The 21,482-nt window shown below is 39.1% G+C and overlaps 1 long non-coding RNA gene across 1 annotated transcript; it reads right to left on the reverse strand.

Annotated features, from left to right (window-relative positions):
• Nucleotides 1–19,198: 19,198 nt before the first annotated feature.
• On the reverse strand, nucleotides 19,199–20,484 carry LOC132125044 (uncharacterized). Its single transcript, XR_009426839.1, has 3 exons — nucleotides 19,884–20,484; nucleotides 19,709–19,819; nucleotides 19,199–19,643 (listed from the first exon to the last, which is right to left on the reverse strand). It is a non-coding gene; the product is annotated as an uncharacterized LOC132125044 (long non-coding RNA).
• Nucleotides 20,485–21,482: the final 998 nt, after the last annotated feature.

A 21,482-nucleotide genomic window follows, 5' to 3' on the forward strand; every position in this document is an offset into this window, starting at 1 on the left:
TACATGGAAAAGAACATCGCTCTAAACTCTAAACTCTAAACTCAGGGCTGCAGAGAGGAAATGGCAGAAATCAAGAAACTCTACAGACCTCAGTGTGTATCAGTCTCTCCTCTCTTCCTTCTCTGCAAATGTCTTCACGGCTAAAACATCCTACTACCACAACAAAATTAACAGCTGTTGTGATGCTCGGACACTCTTCAAGACTTTCTCTTCTCTTCTTAATCCGCCGCCGCCACCTCCTCCATCGACTCTAACAGCGGACGACTTTGCAGTTTTCTTCACAAATAAGACGAGATCCATCAGCGGCCAATTCTCCACACCGCAGACTGAGGACAACTTCACAATGACCGATGCACACTCTTTCTCCTCCTCCTCCCCACTCTCAGAGATGGACGTCTCCGAACTTCTCCTGTCCAATCATCCTACTACTTGTCCACTTGATCCGATCCCCACTCACCTCCTTCAAGCGATCTCTTCTTCAGTCATACCTTCGCTTACTCACGTTATCAACTCCTCTTTTCACTCTGGAACATTTCCCTCAGCATTCAAGCAGGCTCGGGTAAGCCCACTGCTCAAGAAACCATCACTAAATCCAGCGCTTCTTGAAAACTACAGACCGGTATCCCTTCTTCCATTCATTGCAAAGACACTTGAGCGAGCTGTGTTCAACCAGTTTTCTATATTCCTTGTACAGAACAACCTCCTGGACAGCAACCAATCTGGCTTCAAAAGTGGCCACTCAACTGAGACTGCTCTGCTCTCGGTTACTGAAGCCCTGCGACTAGCAAGAGCAGCTTCAAAATCCTCGGTACTCATCTTACTGGACCTTTCTGCTGCTTTTGACACTGTTAATCACCAGATTCTCCTGTCCACCCTCAGAAAGATGGGCATCTCTGGAACAGCACTCCTGTGGGTTAAGTCCTACCTCTCTGACAGATCCTTCAGTGTGTCTTGGAGGGGTGATGTTTCAAAGTCACACCACCTTGCTACTGGGGTTCCTCAAGGCTCAGTACTTGGACCACTTCTCTTCTCAATCTACATGACATCATTAGGATCTGTCATTCAGAAGCATGGCTTTTCTTATCACTGCTACGCTGATGACACCCAACTCTACCTCTCATTCCAACCAGATGACCCGACGGTAGCTGCTCGCATTTCAGCCTGTCTGAGTGACATCTCTAGCTGGATGAATGACCATCACCTTCAGCTTAACCTTACGAAGACAGAACTCCTGGTGATTCCAGCTAACCCATTGCTTCATCACAACTTCTCTATACAGCTGGGCTCATCAACCATTACTCCTTCGAGGACAGCTAGAAACCTAGGAGTTGTGATGGATCATCAGTTAAGCTTCACAGACCACATTGCTACAACTACCCGGTCCTGCAGGTTTGCCTTATACAACATTAGGAAGATTAGACCCTTCCTGTCAGAGCAAGCAACCCAACTTCTTGTCCAAGCTCTTGTTCTCTCCAGACTGGACTATTGTAATGCTCTCCTGGCGGGCCTTCCTGCATGTACTGTCAAGCCTCTGCAATTGATCCAGAATGCAGCAGCGAGGGTTGTCTTCAATGAGCCAAAGAAAGCTCACGTTACTCCGCTCCTCATCAGGTTACACTGGCTACCAGTAGCTGCTCGCATCAAATTCAAGGTACTGATGCTAGCCTACAAGACGACCACTGGCACGGCACCAACTTACCTAAACTCATTGGTTAAATCTTATGTGCCCTCCAGAAGTTTGCGCTCTGCAAGTGATCGACGCCTTGTGGTACCATCCCAAAGAAGTTCAAAATCACTCCCAAGGACCTTTTCCTGGACTGTCCCCAGCTGGTGGAATGACCTCCCAATCTCAATTCGTACAGCTGAGTCTTTACTCATTTTCAAGAAACAGCTAAAGACTCATCTTTTTCGCCTGCACTTAACCAACTAACACTAGCACTTTTCCTTTTCTTGTCTTTTAATTAAAAAAAAAAAACCTACCTATGCGTTCTATACTAGACTAACTGAGACTTGTCATGGCACTTGTATACTGTTGTGGTTCTCTTGTTGACCTGACTGCTTCTGTTGTTCTCATTTGTAAGTCGCTTTGGATAAAAGCGTCTGCTAAATGATTAAATGTAAATGTAAATGTAAATGTATTTAGCCTGCAGTCCGGCAGATGGAGCGCGCTGTCCGGTATGGTGTCATTCAGCCAAGTTTCCGTGAAACACAGAGCAGCAGAGTGGGAGAAATCTTTATTTGTCCGAGAGAGCAGAAGCAGTTCGTCCGTTTTGTTGGGTAGAGAGCGGAGATTTGCCAGATGGATGCTAGGCAACGGCGTTCGAAATCCGCGTTTTCTGAGTCTCACGAGCGCTCCCGCTCGCTTTCCCCGCCTGCGGGTCCTCTTGAAGCGTGTGATCAGGGCAGCCGCTCCGCCGACAAGAATGTCCAGCAAAACATCAGAATAGTCGAAAACCGGTGAAATATCGGGAGATGTGTGTTGCCGAATATCCAGCAATTCGTCCCTGGTGAAACTGATTGCAGGAATATAACTAAAGACAGGACAAACTAACAAAAACACAAAAACAACTGCAGAGCACGTCACGGAGGCAGCCATCCTGTATCGGCGCCACTCAGAGAATACCGCCACTCAGAGAATCTAGCGCCACTCAGGAAGTAGCGTTTGTTTCATTAGCAAACAGACATCTGGCACGTTTTCTCTCAGAATCATTCGCTGATGGAGAGGAAAAGTTAAATAGAGATGAAGACGTTTTCACACTGAAAGAGAAGCGATCTCGCTCTCATAAACGTGCCAGGCTATCTGCAGCTAAACTGAATAAAAGCAGAATGAACTGATGGAACTAAAAAAAACCCACCAACAATTTATGAATGATGCAGTACTAATTGACATTTATTACAGTACAGAAACTATAAAGTATATTTTCTACCTTATTCTGTACAGAAAATTTAAATAATTGCTAATTAAATGTAGCCGAGTATATAAAACAATCATAAAATTGCCATTAGGAAAAAATATATATTACAAATGATTGATTATTGTCCAGCAGTGTATTTGATTTATTACAGCTAAAAGTAATTAAAAAAGAAGATAATTCCTTAAATAATAAAAAAAAAATAATAATAATAATTATAATTATTATTATTTAGGCTACATACATAAAATGATTGTATTTTACCTTTCTGTCACTTCTGAAATTATGGCTACGCCCCTGGTGTGACAAAATGTTAGCTTATACATAATACTCTTTAAGCTCTTTTTTAAAAACTTGGCTTACATACATTTTTACGTATGCCATGTCGCATCATTAAACTAGCATTTAACAATAGACAAAAGGTTTTTTTTTCTGACCTATGGTTCTCTAACCATAAATGCTACTGTAATTTGCCCCTGACTAAGCATTTAAATAATTTAGTAGAAGCATTTAAATAATCCCGTGAATGCACTTAAAGAATGCAGAATCGAATCGTTATAATCGAATCGAATTTAATTGTGAATCGAATCGTTCTAAATTTGCAAAAATCGTTATTGAATCGAATCGAAAACCTATGAATCGTAATCGAATCGAAGCCTTGCCAAAGATTCACAGCCCTAGTGTGCAGGAAATGGGCTACAGAGAAGCAGCACTGGACTGTTGCTCAGTGGTCCAAAGTACTTTTCTCGGATGAAAGCAAATTTTGCATGTCATTCAGAAATCAAGGTGCCAGAGTCTGGAGGAAGACTGGGGAGAAGGAAATGCCAAAATGCCTGAAGTCCAGTGTCAAGTACCCACAGTCAGTGATGGTCTGGGGTGCCATGTCAGCTGCTGGTGTTGGTCCACTGTGTTTTATCAAGGGCAGGGTCAATGCAGCTAGCTATCAGGAGATTTTGGAGCACTTCATGCTTCTATCTGCTGAAAAGCTTTATGGAGATGAAGATTTCGTTTTTCAGCACGACCTGGCACCTGCTCACAGTGCCAAAACCACTGGTCAATGGTTTACTGACCATGGTATTACTGTGCTCAATTGGCCTGCCAACTCTCCTGACCTGAACCCCATAGAGAATCTGTGGGATATTGTGAAGAGAAAGTTGAGAGACGCAAGACCCAACACTCTGGATGAGCTTAAGGCCGCTATCGAAGCATCCTGGGCCTCCATAACACCTCAGCAGTGCCACAGGCTGATTGCCTCCATGCCACGCCGCATTGAAGCAGTCATTTCTGCAAAAGGATTCCCCACCAAGTATTGAGTGCATAACTGAACATAATTATTTGAAGGTTGACTTTTTTTGTATTAAAAACACTTTTCTTTTATTGGTCGGATGAAATATGTTAATTTTTTGAGACAGGCATTTTGGGTTTTCATGAGCTGTATGCCAAAATCATCAGTATTAAAACAATAAAAGCCGTGAAATATTTCAGTTGGTGTGCAATGAATCTAAAATATATGAAAGTTTAATTTTTATCATTACATTATGGAAAATAATGAACTTTATCACAATATGCTAATTTTTTGAGAAGGACCTATAGATGGGGCCACTGTATTCAATATTTCTGAGAACAGTTTTTATCTAGACAGTTTTCTCCAGGTTGAGGAGTAGTTACTCTGCAAGATGATGGAGCTGAAGGAATGGATACAAGGAGAGGGGAATATCTTTAGCACTAAGAATGTTAACCATATCTCTAATATTAATATTATGATTTGTTATTTCGATGTTAAGAGATTATTCCTTACTCTTCCAGTGCAATTGGCTTGGGGATGAGGTTTCAACTGATACACCAGGCAAGCTGGAAGGTTGTGGCATCCTCAGAGATGCAAAGTCACCATTTTCTGGCTCTTCTTCACTCTCATCAGAATCCCCAAAACGATGGCTGTTAAGTAACCATTATGGTTATTGCAATCCCCAAATTGCCAAATATACATAGTACAAGCATCTGTGGTCTATTTTTGAATGCTACGGGAAATAAGCTTCCTATTACTGTAGAAACAGAACAAAAACAAGACAGAACACACTTACACTGGCTTCCTGAATCTCTTCTCTGGCAGCTTCCCTCCTGCTCTGCCTCAGACTGGAGCTCACAGGAGTTGCAGCCGTTCTGATATTGAGGCACAAGCCTAATGGCGTCTTTGTAGTTGTCTAAAATTGAATGTGTTAAAATGAACATGAGTTTCAAATTAGCTGTAAAGCTGCACAGAACATGACAATAATAATAATTATTACTATAGATATAAATTGAATATTTTAAACAATGCAAGGCCAAGACAATTAATTTCATATGCATTTTCAGAACATAGAAATAATACGTTATTCCAAGCAGGAGGAGAAGAATTTTATGAATTGGCATAGCACAAGTTCTTACGACCTTTACATCATATCTTGGCCAGTTTGGCTCATGCTTCTCCTCGTTAGCAGCTGCCCTTTTCACACGTTCAGTGCTCTTAAAGCTGGGCCAGTACACCATCCCATCATCATACCAGTCGACTGGCACAACAGCCATGTCCTCGCTCGCTTCCAATTCAATCAGATGAAAAGGCATCCTTAACGTAGAAAGAAAGAAAAGAGGGATTTATTAATCATCAAAAAAGGAATAACAGACTTAAGCATGCACAAGTGTACAGTGTCTACAAATAAGCAAGTAAGATGGGCTGAAAGTTAACTTGATGGTGCCCCAGCTTAGTGTTGTCAAAAGACCCGGTACTTCCGGAAACCTCAACTGACTTCAGCTTGTCAGATGCAGAATTTACAACAAATATGTTCATTCTGTCAGAGTTGAAGGGGTAGGTATAGAATGGAGACTGCCAGGAGAGTTCAGTGTAAATAGCGTACACACCATTATCATTTTGGATAAGCTGAAGAGGGGGGGGGGCAGTGTTCTCAGAAAGAACTCTGTCTTCTGCCCCTATTCCTGTCATGTCCATATCAGTCATGTCTGTCCTAATTTGATGAAGTCTTTTCTGAACGTCTACACGCGTCCTTCGCCTTCAGGTTGATAAGGAGACAGGCTCAGTCTTTCTATTCATTTTTGTTCTAAAAGAGAAATTTCAAGAGAGACAGGTTGCAATCAGGTGTGTAAAAGCCAGAAAGTTTGAAAATGTTCTAGCATGGTTTAACTATGTTTCTAGTATGGTTTACTAGGCATCGCCGGCGCCACCATTGAACATTTGCTTGCGGTCACTTGACTTCCAGTTATACGATACTGATTAGCTGTTTTTATACAGTCTATGGCTGCCACGAAATAGCAGTTCCCTCCTAATTTGGCAGGGCAGCTACTTCCTGCTGCCGTTTTATTTAGCTGAACCCCTACTGTGAGAAACTAGTATTATTTTGACCTTTAATTCAAACCTTTCAGATGTCCTGCAATAGCCTACACTTTTAATGATGTGCACAATTGTGTGATTATTTTTTTGATTAACGTTTCATTTCATAGGCTAGGTATGGGTCGATTATAGCCATAAGCCACGCCCATTTCGGCGGGCTCTGACGTGCCAGGGTGAGAAGTGCCCTGATTGGTTCAAGCGTCTGAGCCGCCTCGCCATAGGTTAGTGCCAGTTGCTGCAGCACAGCCAATGAACGCGCTAGATGCTCATTAGTGTCTGCTGTGCAGCTTAACTACGTCACAAAAAATTTGGCTTCAAAATTCTCGATAAAAGGAGTTTTCCCATAACGACGTAATACGAGAGACCTCTCGAAACACACATTTAATTGAGAAGGGCCATAACACTTGTCTTTTGTTGTCCTACTGTTAGTTTAACTGCTTTTATTGTTCTCATTTGTAAGTCGCTTTGGATAAAAGCGTCTGCTATGAATAAATGCAATTGATATAAAAGTCATTAACGTTAGGTGTCGCACCGCTGCTCCTTCAGCTGTCTATGAAAAGTCATAAAGTCGTAATTACACGACTTCATTTTTAATTTACATCTGGTCACAGCGGTCTGCTCTTCAGAACTCAAACGAACTGTCATCCGTTCCCTCTCAGCAACTGAACAGTGACAAGACGTCTTCACTCGCGAAGTCATGGCAACCAAATTAACAACATGGCGAGCACTACTTGTCACTCAATCTTATTTATACTGTATAGAATATATTATAATATACATAATATATTAGCCTATAGACAAAGTGACAAACAGCGACGAAAGCCGCGACATGAAATCCTCACTCACGTGGAACCCGTAAAATATGACAGCTACAGTTTGTTGGAAAATAGCATTGTGGACACTGAATTTGATGAATTTTGCTGTTAATCAGACCCCAGACGACACAAGAAGCTAATGTAGCGAACGCTGCGGTCCCTCTGCCCATGACTCCCCGCTGCAGGAGACGCTGTATTCCTCCGAAACACTGTATAAACCATACTGTTTTAAAACCCTGTTCCAGGTTAGCTGGGCTGCATAGCGCTCAAAACCAACATGAAAAGGGTAACTTAGCTAGTAATGTTCACTTAGCGTTTTGTTTTGTTGTTAAACTGTGTAAAATGAGCGGTGACGTTAAATCACCGGTCTATTTGCTGGATGGTTTCAGGCTAATATCCTAGTGATGGGTCGTTCGCGACTCTAAGAGCTGGCTCTTGTAGGTGAACGACGGGAGCTGGCTCGCATATCTGAAGAGCCGACTCTATTTAAAAAAATATATATAGCCTATAGAAATTAAATCATTATGTAATAATGAAATAATGGATGCATTTTATTTAAAATAATTGACTAATTCAAAGAACAAAGACAAAATATATATTATATAGGCCTAAAGGCGCACATAATAGTTTCGACTGTCTGATCAGCCTCACATTCTGATCCTAACCCTAACAGCTGTCAATCATACACGAGGTGTCAACCAATTATACGGCATGAGGGAGGGGCCGAGCCATCACACACACACACACACACACACACACACACACAGTGTCGAACTCGGAGGAGACAGGAGGAAAAACACAACAGCTTTTGAAAACAAAACAAACGCAGGAAAATGAGTCGGAAGCACAGCCGCATTTGGAATCATTTTAATGATCATCAGCCCCTCGAAAGTAAGGCAGCTTGCATTTCTGTATGCAAATCTCTCATAAAATAAAAATATGATCAGCATTGTGTGTGTGTGTGTTCATGCTAATTATACAAAACATAACTAGTGAGATAGTTCATGCTGGTTATATAACATGTCAAAAAAGAGGGACCAGTTTAATCCTTTCAGTTATTTATTTTTCTTTAATATGGGTTCTATTATGTTGTTCAGATTCAGATTGTATTTGTTTTCTAACGGTGTTGTTTCTATACATTCAAAAGTTGTAATTATGTTTAATAGTATTCTTTTTTCATAACAAATCAATGCATTTTTAAAGAAATTGTGAGAAATTGTCAGTATGATTTCATTTAATAATTTAATTAGAATTGTTTTCACACCTATCATAGTCAAGACATTATTGTTTTTTAAAGAGCCGTTTGTGAGTCAAAAGAGCCGGCTCACGAAAAAGAGCCAAAATGCCCATCAATATAATATACGGTAGCTAACATTAGCAGATAAGCCGGCACTTTTTGACATTCAAACAAGCGGCATATTGTCTGAACCAACTCAAACAGTGATTAAAATGCCAAAGCTTAATTTTCATTAGAAAGAGGATGGCAGATACAAACACACACACACACGACACCAAAATTACAAAAATGCAAACTTAATAATGCACAGCTAGCTAGAAGCTAGCGCTAAACTGTTATCCACGAGTGAACATGTTAAAGTTGTCCTAATATCAAACAACGTCATTACAATCATTTATATACATGATGATCATCTATGTTAGTTCACTATGACTCTTGGACATGTTCAAGCTGACTGCAGCATTTTCTCTGCTGGGGATTTGATCCTCCAGAGAAACCAAGCAAAAGTGATCGAAGTGCCTGTTTAGTATTACAACAACGACAAAGCTTACGATTATCGTCAATATGGAAGATATTAAAAAGACTCTGGCCTCAATCCAACTAGAGGTTGGCAAAATAGCAACGCAACAAACGGAGATCCTGCAGCTCACGAAACAGGTGAATCTACTACAAGCTCAGGTGAGCGGTTATGAAGTTAAACTAAAGAAGAAAGATGATCAGATCAAAGAATTGGAAAAGAGACTGGATGATGTAGAGCAATATTACCGTATGGATGATCTGATTATCTCTGGATTGAAAACACAACACCGTGCCTATTCCAATGTCGCTGCGGGAAACAATGCTGATGACACAACTGCTGAGACGGAGACCCTGGAAGTCCAGGTTATCCAATTCTTCGGTAGTAAGGATATTCCCATTCACAGTAATCAGATCTCGGCCTGTCATACACTCCCTCGAAATAACAAAAATAGTCCTACCCCACCGGCAATCATAATCCGTTTTATCAACAGAAAGGACAAGATCGCCTTGTTACAACAAGGGTTCAAGTTAAAAGGCACGGGAGTGTTTGTGAATGAACATCTAACGAGAAAGAATGGGAATATTGCTTATGCAGCGCGGCAACTGAAAAAGGCTAAAAAGATCAAAGCGACCTGGTCTCGGTATGGTAAAGTTTATATCCGAACGATTGGAGCAACACCAGAAGAGGAAAGAGCAGTGATGGTGAAGGAAATGGACGAATTGAACCTGTACAAATGATGATTAGAGTGGAGTCACAATATGAGCTGTGGATGTGCGGACCTACTATATTTTTTTATTTTTATTTTTTTTGTGTGTCGTTGATTGTGGACGATGATTATCCAATTCTCTGGGACAGATGGAATATTCAGGTAACTTTGGTTATTAGTCTTTTTGAAGTAGAAGGCCTTCTCAACCAGGGGACTGCCAGTTTCTCTCACGTGAATCTGTGTCGATTCTTTTACCAGTTTAAATTTCTATGACTTCTATTGACTTAACCATCTTTGACGATAATTCTTTTATTTTCAACCCGTTTGAGCAGAACATGGACAGTTGTGGCATCTATGATAGTTTCTTTAATCCTGATGTAAATCAACCTAATTTAAACTTATTAAAACTGTCTTGTAACTATTACTCTGAAGGGCAAGTAAACTCACTGCATCAAACCATAAAATGTTCTAAAAATCTTTTCTCTACTTTCCATTGGAATATTCGTAGTATGTCTAAAAATCATGACGAATTGAGAACTTTCCTGTCTACTTTAAGTTTTTCCTTCTCAGTCTTGGCCTTTTCTGAGACTTGGCTGACTGATGATGTATTTTCTTTATTTCCCCTACCTAATTACCGTAAAACTTCAAATAATAGCCGAGTCCCAAATAGACGCCTGTCTCTTTTAAACGCCTGGTGTGACGACAGGTTTGGGTAAATAAAGGCCGGTCTCAAATAGAGGCCTGGTCTGTTTCAAGCGTGGGAAAAGCTGGATACGGAGCGGCTGAAAAATTCCTTCAAGGTATGCTTGCGCGCGCGCGTGTGTGTGTGCGAGGGAGAAAGAGGAGATAATATATTTCATTGACTTCGGGATGTTATCCTTAGGTATGTGGCCTGACAGTAGCTTCTGATGGAAGTGAGGATCACCTTATCCATTGTTTCAAAGAGGGAGAGCCGTGCGCATCTGGGCGAGAGCTGTTAGTGCAAGCAAGGCAGGCAGAGTTAGCGGAGGCTGGAGAGAGAGAAGTGGAGGAGAGCGACGTGGAGGAGGAATTCGCCAATGAACTTGTAATTGAGGATCGCGGGGATGATGATAGTGATGAATAGAGTAATTTTCTTTCACATGATTGCAGTTGTTTTACAGGGTAGCCTTCATTCTTTCTTGTTGATATGTTTCGGGAAACAAGTTCATATGCTCGATGGATTTTAGCGGTAACTTCTATTGTTCTGCCCATTGCGGTCACATCGTTTCGTTTTTTATGCTGCCAATAATCTTAGACATTTCTTTCACTAAATTATTTGTTAAACACATTCGTTTAGGGGTAACTTGTATTGTTCTGCCCATTGCGGTGACATCGTTTCGTTTTTTATATATATATATTTTTTTTTATGCTGCCAATAGCCAAAGACATTTCTTACATTAAATTATTTGTTAAACACATTCCAAATTAATTCTAAATAAAACGTAATATAATGTTGTAACCTCCTACTGTCATGCTTGAACATCTCAACACTAAATTAAAGGCCTGTCTCTTATAGACGCCTGTCTCAAATACAAGCCGGTGCAGTTCGGCGATTTGGGTAAATAGAAGCCCGGGCTATTATTTGAAGTTTTACGGTATGTATCATTTCATTCTTGTAGAAAAAACAAAAGAGGAGGGGGTGTCTCTCTATATATTTTGAATTCCTTTGATGCTGGTGCTAGAGATGATCTTAGTGCAGAATTTGACACCACTAATACAGAGTCTATATTTATTGAAATTCCATCTTGTCAGCAATTCAATGGTAAGAGTATTCTGATCGGATGCATCTATAGACCACCAGATTCAGACCATAATACATTTATTGATGCACTTCAATCAACACTTGAGTTAATAACCAAAGAAAGCAAATTATGTTTTTTACTCGGTGACTATAATATTAATTTACTTAAATGTGATTTAACACATACAGTTGATTTTTTAAATGCACCCCATTCTTTTAATTTTTTCCCTCTTATTACTAAACCATCTAGAATCACTTCCTCATCTGCTACTCTGATTGATAATATTCTGTTTAATTCTTATAATTTTGAGGTCACTTCAGGCCTCCTGATGTGTGATGTCTCTGACCACCTTCCTGTCTTTCAGTTTATCCAATCCTGCCAATTAATGTCTAGTCATCCTAAGAATGGGCCAAATACATATCGTAAATTCTCTAGAAACAACATTGATCATTTTAAGTCTGCCATTGGCAATATCATATGGGATGAGGTACTTGTGACACAAGATGTTAATAGTGCATACAGTTTATTCTTAAAGTCTTTTAATAAGGCCTTAGATTTATCATTTCCGTTGACGAGTATAAAATCCAGAAATAAATATTCTAAGGGGAAGCCATGGATATCTGATGAACTAAAAAAAGCTTTCCCGGGAAAAAAAATAAACTTTATAGGAGGTCTATTTTTAATCCTTCTTTAATTAATACTGAAACTTATAAGAAATGTAAAAACCACTTCACATCTTTAGTAAGAAAAGCAAAGAAAGCATATTATTCAAATCAATTTGCACAAGCTTCTAAAAACATTAAGACAACATGGCACCTCATTAATCACTTACTGAACCGTACTAAATCCCCATTTACTGCCCCTATAGTAATGAACAGTAAGAAGGGGGTTCTCTCCAACCCTGTTGATATTGCTAATGGCTTTAATTATTTTTTTATATCGGTTGGTTCTGAACTAGCATCTAATATTAATGACTCGGATATACATCCCTGTTCTTTAATTAAAGGTCAGTATCCTCCATTCCATAATTTTGACCCACCAACTGTTCAAGAAGTTCGTAATATTATTTTTTCACTTAAAAATGCAGCCCATGGTCATGATGGCATTAAAAGTGTTCTTATTAAAGAGACAATTGACTATTATTAAACCTCTCACTCATATTCTCTCACTGTCTTTGAAAACTGGAATTGTCCCTCGGGATTTGAAAGTTGCTAGGGTTATACCAATTTTCAAGACTGGTGACTCCAAGGAATTTGGTAATTATAGGCCAATATCAATTCTCCCGTGTATATCGAAAATCTTGGAAAGACTTGTCTTTTCTAGATTATTTAATCACCTGGATGCCAATAATATTTTATATAAACATCAATATGGTTTTCGGAAGCGACACTCTACTGAGCATGCCCTCATTCAACTTGTGAACTATATTTCTTCAGCTCTTGACAATAAAAAATTTGCTCTTGGAGTCTTCCTGGACCTGTGTAAGGCATTCGATACGGTCAGTCACAATATTTTGATTGCTAAACTTAGTAGATACGGAGTGGAGGATGTTGCCTTGAGATGGTTTAGAAACTACTTAGCTAACAGAGAGCAATATGTATACCTGGAAGGCTATACCTCCATGAAGTCACAAATTATGATTGGCGTCCCTCAAGGATCAATTTTGGGGCCTCTTCTATTTTTAATTTATATTAATGATATGGCCACGATTTGTACCAAACTCCTCCCAATATTATTTGCAGATGATACAAATCTTGTAGCTTCTCACCAAGACTTTAATATTTTAATCAAAATGGTCAATGAGGAACTATCTTCCATTGTGAAATGGTTTCAATGGAATAAACTTACTCTCAATATAAAAAAGTGCAACTTTATGATTTTTTGTAATACTAACAAACATTACCCTATAGAATTATCTAAAATCTTTATTAATAACACTCAAATCGAATTGGTTCAGCATACCAAATTTTTGGGAGTCATTATAGATAGTGGTCTTAAATGGTCTAACCATATCAACTTCGTATCTAAGAGGTCAGCTAAAATGTTGGGTATATTGAGGAGGGTTTGTCCTTTAGTTCATTCTTCAGCTTTTTTAACCTTATATTATAGCTTTTTGTTTCCATTCATTAATTATTGCAATATTGTCTGGGCAGCTACCTATCCTACCTATCTGAAGAAATTAATAATCATACAGAAGAAATATCTTCGATTTATTTCTCATTCAAATAGATATGCACCCTCGGCACCCCTTTACAATAAATTCAAAGTTCTCCCTATTGATAAGGTAAATATTTATCAAACATGTTTATTTATGCATAAGTTTATATATAGGAAACAAGATCTACCAGACTCCTTTCAGAGTTTGTTTATCCCTATCTCACATGTACACTCATTTCAAACTAGACATAGCAATAATACTTTTGTCTTACCTTACACACGAACTACAAGACATCAATTTAATATTTCTTTTAGAGGTCCTAAGCTCTGGAGTGATTTAAGCCCATCATTGCGATCAATGTCCTCTTATTCTGCTTTCAAAAAGCATTTGAAGAGACTACTATTGCTAGCCTGACGCCTTTATGTAGTCCTTTCTAGGTATTGCTTGCTCTTTTTGCATTTTCATCTAGATTGATCATCTTTTATGTTATTGAACTGTTGTTTTGTATTGTTTTTTGTTGTTGTTGTTTTTTTCTGCTTATGTTCTTGTTTGTCTTTTGTTTTTTTATTTTGTTTTTTTTTGAGTGTTTAGTCTGCATGTCTCATGAGTTAATATGAGCAGGAGTGGAACTCTGTAGAAGCCTAGAGTGGCTTCGTTCCCTCCTTGCATGGTTTTGTACTTGTACCAAACGTGCTAAACAAAAAAATAAAAATAAAAAAATAAATAAAACCAATGTTTACTGTGAATGTCGCAATACATCAATAAATCAATACTTACTCAAAAGAGGGTTCAGCACAACCAACCGTGTCCCAGCAAAGAGATTCTGGACTGATGGCGGCTCTTGGTGTGCTGTACTCAACCCCTTCAGATGTGCTTGAGGACTTACAGGCTTATGGTTGATGAAGGCCAAGCTGCATTCCTGTATGGTGAGGCCAACTACTTTCACACCATGGCCACGGCCAACTTTGTAAATTGTAGGTAGAAGCAAAGCTGGCAACTGCCTCAGGGCGAGTTCCCCAACACCATCTGTAGGAAGACATAGGTGTCAATACGATGTGAAATAGCATACCTGTGATTTCACAATACCTGCAATTTCATCGTATATAATTGCAGAAATACCCTGCATCTTCCATTGCATTCCCTGCATTTACAAGATCTGCTTTAAACAATGTTTCCTCATAAGATAGATCATATTTCCCTATACCTACCGTGCCTTTGGTCATTAAGCGAGGGAACTCTTCGAGGATCTGATCGATGGTCCAATTGTTGTCCCTAATCCACGTGGTCCTTTGTAGGTCTCTATCTGGCTGAGGGGCGGAGAATTGTTTCTCAACCATTCGTTAAACTGTGACGCACGTTCGTCTGATATGGTACATTCTGTAAAAAAAGAACAAAGTTGTCAGAAACTGAAATAGGGAGGTTTTGCTTCAAATTATTTTTCTAATTTAAGGCCTCAAATTCCCAATTATTTATTTAAAACTTTTTAAAGGACCTGCGGGAAAATGTTCCCATGTACAAACCCTAGTGTGTATTCTTTGGTGAGGATTCAGCAGAAATAGGAGATCTACACTGGAAATCCAGCAAAAACAGAAGGGGGCCTGGTAGAGCCATCGACTGACTCCAGTAAACTAAGAAACGTTTAAACTGAAAATCAAATTGGATTGCAACCTTAAAAATCAAACTAAATCGGTTTGAGGATCATGACAACCCAAATAAATCTCAATGACATTAATAAAAAAAAACACTCCCGTTGCCACTGCTTGAGTCTTTCAAACAGGTAAAAGACTGAACCAAACCCGAAGCCAGTGGCTTTTTGATATCTGATGTAGAACTGTTATCAGAAACACACACAGGTCAAATCTAGATTAGAAAACTAGATTTAAATGGATTGTTTGGATTGTAGGACATAAAGAAGTATGAAATAGTTAATATAGGCAATGTGAAGGATTAATTTAAACCAGAGTCTCTTTTTCATTTCAAGTTTTAATTTGGTTATTATCCAGAACAAGTACTTCCAGTGAGTTGGCTAGAACAAATACATGTAAAAAAACCTTCCTCCACTCATTGCAGTTGTATTGTTGACTTTTTTCTTCTATAAAAGACTGTGTCTGTTCAACTAGGCACTATTTTCTGTATTTACTGTGCAAGCTTTTATCAATGTGCATGTTCATGCAAAAGCTTGCATAAGAACACATTCTGCTGCGGTCACTTGCAGGCATTGAACAGAAAATCTTCACCCAGTGACAGCATTTTAAAAAAGAACAAGTCAACAAATGTAAATGCAATGAATTTTGTGGAGTAAACGTAAAATAACCAAATCAAAATTCAAAACGCAGGACTTGGGTTATTAATTAAAACCTTTGCATTGGCCATATTGACGATAAGCATTTCATACATCTTTATGTCCTATAATTCAAACGACCACTTTAAAGTACTGCTGAAAAATGATATTTCATTTGAGTAGCAATGACTTGATATGCGCTAGATGGGAAAACTAATTTCTTCCCTCTAATGTTAAATCTTTAGACAAGTCACAAGGTCTGTCAGCTGCCAGTCTGTCAAAGTGTTAATGACAAAGTTGTCCATTGATCTGAAACAAACACAAAAAGAGCTTAAGCAAAAATACAGTTGCTATTGTATTAACTATTCATACGTCACCATGCAAAAGCAATGCAGACTACAGCAGCAGAAATGTAAAACGATGTGAAGATACCAGCCATTTTATTTAACATCACAAAATATAGAGAAAACAATCCTCCCTCTCTCTATATACCTCATAACAAATTGCATACATGTAAATCGTCTATGTTCTTACAGCACAAGAATATTTGTGGCTGCTCACAGCATAGCCTTCAGTGCACATAAAGATATTGTATATTTCTTGATGTTACAGACCGCGCGCAGAAGCCCAAGTAACGTTACACAGATAAGACAGTTCTGCTAAATAAGTGCATCCTATCTTTATACGTAGATAGAACTTAAACCAAACACTAATTTGAAGTAAACTCAGAATTAACACTATAACTTTGTAACTGGAGTCAATCTGTAGGGCTGCTCCGATCACGATCGTGATTTCACAGAGCAACTGTTAACTGAGAAGATGCACAAATCCACGTTCATTTTCAGCGTTTCTTTGCGCATCTTCTCAGTTAACAACGACTCTGTGTAGTAACAGCTGCTCTATGTGAAATCACGCACCTGAGGGAATTTACCGCTGATTAGAGAACCGACTTTACTGACGAGATGCACATTAACGATCGGCCGATCGTGATCGGAGCAACCCTATCAATTTGAATAGAATTAAACGCATTTCACAATCACCTCGTGTTACAGCGGTCAAAATATGGCGGACAGTCTGCATATCAACATATACACAATCCCGATCGGTAATACATCAGCGGTATGAACATTTACATTACAGATCTCGTGTGCATATTATCAAGTTGTAGCAATAATACCTGCAAAATAAAATGAAAATTTGATGAGGAAAAATCCGTGTAACTTCTCACCAAATGCTCTGCAGATGTAAGGGCGCAGGCGCGCACACAGCTCCTCCTTTCAGTTTTCAAAATAAGAGTCCTGGGGGGTATTCCAGAAAGCTTGGTTAACTTACCATTTGATAAACTATAACCTATGGGTTGATTTACTCCAAACAGGCATACCATGAGTATGTCGGTTCCAAAACACCTGAGAAGAGTTAGTTTAATCAACCTCTGACTGGTTACCCAGAGTTAATGCGCGTGCACGGTGCATGTATAAAGACATTTTCAATGGATCGCCGATTTCACGAGTCACCATGGAAACTCAAAGCGGAAAAAAAGAGAGCGGCGTATTTCACAGAGGCGGAGTTGGAAGTTTTAATGCATGCTTATGAGGAGTTTAAGCCAATAATATTAAAAAGAAGCAATACAGCTGCATAGGCTAAAGCAAGAGAGCTGGCTTGGCAAAAAATAACGGACAGAGTAAATGCGTGAGTGTATTAAATTAAAAATTTGGTATTGGCTCCCGTTTTATTGAAATGCATAATAATTAAGTATGACTTATACATCCTTTTGAATATGTTAAATCACTATGAAAGCATTTACTTTTCCTGCCATTTATTTCTTTAGCTTGAAATAATAACGTATATTTCTTATTTAATAAGGTGTAATCCTTCTGGAGCCACAAGAACTTTAAGCCAAGTCAAAATGAAACACAAAAACATTCTGCAAAAAGGTAATATTTGATTACACAATTACTGAACTATTATTATAACAGGATTTAGTATATTCATTCTGTCATGCAGCTAACAGAAAGAAGACTGAAGCCCGTCTAACTGGCGGGGGGGGGGCACCACCACCTCCCCTCACCCCCCCTCACCCCATCTGAGGAGCTGGCTTTGTCCCTTAATAAAGGGCGACCAGTGGTTGCTGGCATTCCAGGGGGCAGTTCATCACACATACTATGCTCCCAATCGAAAGGTTGTGAGTTCAAGTCCCGGGCTGGCAGGAATTGTGGGTGGGGGGAGTGCATGTACAGTTCTCTCAATACCACGACTGAGGTGCCCTTGAGCAAGGCACCGAACCCCCAACTGCTCCCTGGGCGCCGCAGCATAAATGGCTGCCCACTGCTCCGGGTGTGTGCTCACAGTGTGTGTGTGTGTTCACTGCTCTGTGTGTGTGCATTTCGGATGGGTTAAATGCAGAGCACAAATTCTGAGTATGGGTCACCATACTTGGCCGAATGTCACTTCACTTTCACTTTCACTTTCACAAGTGATGGTGAAAAAAGGGTGACATGTAAGTTTACCTCTATGATTTGTTTTAATTTTTTGTCCTGATAAATTACTATCTCTGTCACTTTAAGGCTTTTTGAACAAGATTAATTTTTTATGTAGGCTTATTTTATTTAACTGCATATGATGTATTATTTTCTTTGATAATATTGAGAATTTAACGGGTTGTGTGTTCTTATAGATACTGATGGACGGATTGTATTATTGGACTGTCCAGAAAGAAATTTGTTGTCAGGTACTTTTAGGTTTTTTATTTAATTTTTTTGCCAAATTATGTATACTTGAATATTTGTCTTGTAGGATGAAGATGATGATGACGATGAAGAGACCACATCTGCTGTGACAGAAGTGGACAATGCTGGTAGATCCACTGAGGTATGATGCATACCATTATGATGTATGGCCCCTTCTTGCATTAGAGTCATTGTCCTTTCATAGTACATACCTAGGGATTTGCCCACTGATGAGGGTCCTTCAGCCTCAGCACACAATCTTAGCAGGGTAAGAACTTGTGTCCATATTTGAATTTTATTGTCTGACCAAACAATCTCATTTATTACATTTTTCCACCTTAGTTGCCAGCAAAGGAGCTGTATAAGGTCCATCTTCAAAAACAAATAAGAAAAAGTGACATGGAGATGGACCTTATACAGCTTCAAATGGAAGAGAAAAGGCTCCTCATTAAAAAAACAGCACTTGAAATAGAATTACTTGAGAATCGCCTTAAGGTGAGAACTTGTCTGAATATTAATCTGTTGCATGTTAAAAGTGGTCTGTCTGTGTCTGTCTCTATCTATCTATCTATCTATCTATCTATCTATCTATCTATCTATCTATCTATCTATCTATCTATCTATCTATCTATCTATCTATCTATCTATCTATCTATCTATCGTGTAAAGCAATATAAAAAAAAAAAAACATTTTAATGAATTGTACTTTTATTGTTTTTCAGGAAATGAAGAAATAAACTGCCTGGCAGACCAGTGCAAAAAAAACCTAATAAAAGTAATTTTGACAAATCCTGTCTCTCAAAAGTCTTCCGTCTCTGTTGGCCTCTAAAATCTGTCGGTGTTCCTCTGGGCCATCTTCCTCAATACAAGGAGGGTGGCTCTCTCCTCTTATAGTGGCAATATTGTGAAGCACAACATAAGCCACAATAATGTCTCATGCCCTCTCTGGACTAACCCGGAGCCCACGCAGACACTGAAACCGAGATTTGAGGATCCCTACAGTCATCTCCACCTTGGCCCGTGTTCGGCTGTGAGCCAGGTTAAACCATGTCTGTGGTCCAGGCTTAGGTTCAGGGTAGGGTGTCATTAAATAGGGCAGACAAGGGTATCCTCTGTCCCCCAGCAAGTAACCATTGTACTGTCCTGTAATGATTGAAGTGTACAACACAAATATAGAAAAAACAAAAATTGTATAAAGCAAATCATACCCTGCTGAAATGTCTGGCATAATGATGACTCGCGGAAAATTCTGGCATCATGCACAGATCCTGGCCATTTTGCTCGACATTGGTGATGATTTGGGTTGCCTCACATATTACCTATAGTTAGTGGAAAAAGTAATGACTTTGATGATTTTAAGAAGGGAAAAAATTAAGTTGTTACCTGCACATTGATACTATGAATAGATTTCCTATTAACATAGTCTCCCTCATTTATTGATGGAGCTTTAATAGGAATGTGAGTGCCATCAATGCACCCAATTACATTTGGAAACCCTGAAACAGAAAGTTATGGAAGTATGAAGTGTGTGCATAATGAATACATGTATAAATATTAATAATATGACTAAATATTAAATATGCGTCATATATTTTACTACAAAGGACAAACCTGCCACTCTGTGGAATTCGTCTTTAATAACAAGCAGAGGTTTATGGCCAGGGAACTGTACAAACGTGGGTAACAACTGTTTAAGTGCCAGACACACTGTACGAACGGCTCTACACACAGTTGCCTTTCCCACATGCTCTGAATCGCCCACACTGTACAAAAAATGGCCAGACGCAAAAAACCTAAGTGCTATGCACAGAATGTTTTCTGTGCTAAGCGCAGAGCCGCGGTTTGTCACATTTGCGATATGCGGTTTTAAAAGACGTGTTAAATAAACTAATGAATCTTTTGAAAAACGATAACGCTCATTTAAATATTCATTAGGGTATGCAAACACATCAATACGCGGTCTTAGTTATAACCCTCTCCCGACGAAAAAAACCTCGTATAATTTGTGCTTCTACGTCCACAGGATCCTCGTCAAAAGGGCACGCCATGCTCACCAACCTTCTGAAACGAAGTTACACTGAAACATAACTGCTCTCGAGCAGGTTATCTTCAGAGAGTCAGTTGCTATGGTTACATACATACCCAGAAAGTTACCTCTGTTTTTGGAACCGAACGTTGAGGTTATCCACGAACTTACCCTTAAACATACCCAGGTATGTCACATAACCTGCTTTCTGGAATACCCCCCTGGTTTCTCACCACTGCAGACTATTCTTAGACTAACCCTGTGTTGATTTACTTTCAAGTCCCGCATCTCTACAATTCACAATATAGACCATAACGCATAAAATCGCATTAATGGGAACAGCTCTTTAAAAAAGTAACTAAAAAGTTACTTTTAACAGTAATGCATTACTTTTTGGTGTAAATAATCAACAAAGTAATTGAGTTACTTTTTGAATTAAGTAACTGTAACTAGTTACTATTTCTTAGTAACTAGCACAACACTGGTGTTGTCATAACGTTCACCTTGGAGATTGAAAATGTTTCTTTTTTTGAGACCCCAGGAGCCCAAATTCAGACCCAGCACAATAAAACCCACAGAAGAGGTGGGAGTTCAAAAGAGGAATCTTTATATTACCAAACTGCAGGGAGAGGAAGAGTAGATATAAGTCATGATCTGCAAGATTAACCACAATCTGATGTGATCCGACCACCTCAGAGAAAACCAGTGTTGTTCTTCTTCTTCTTCTTGTTTAATGGCGATTAACTCCAAAGGAGCATTATCGCCACCTACTGTGTTGGATGGCAAATTAACCTTGGGTGATAAGTCTGAGGTTTAAAACTATTTCCTCTTCCTTCTTTCACAAATGGACCATTAACTATGTTTCCTTGTTGAACCCTACTCTATCATCCCACATACATCATCATCATTATTTATCATACCTGCAATAGAGGTTTCATTGAGCTTCATCCGGCGCT

The sequence above is a fragment of the Carassius carassius genome, chromosome 43, assembly GCF_963082965.1.
Source record: "Carassius carassius chromosome 43, fCarCar2.1, whole genome shotgun sequence".
In the NCBI taxonomy this organism is placed as follows: domain Eukaryota; kingdom Metazoa; phylum Chordata; class Actinopteri; order Cypriniformes; family Cyprinidae; genus Carassius; species Carassius carassius.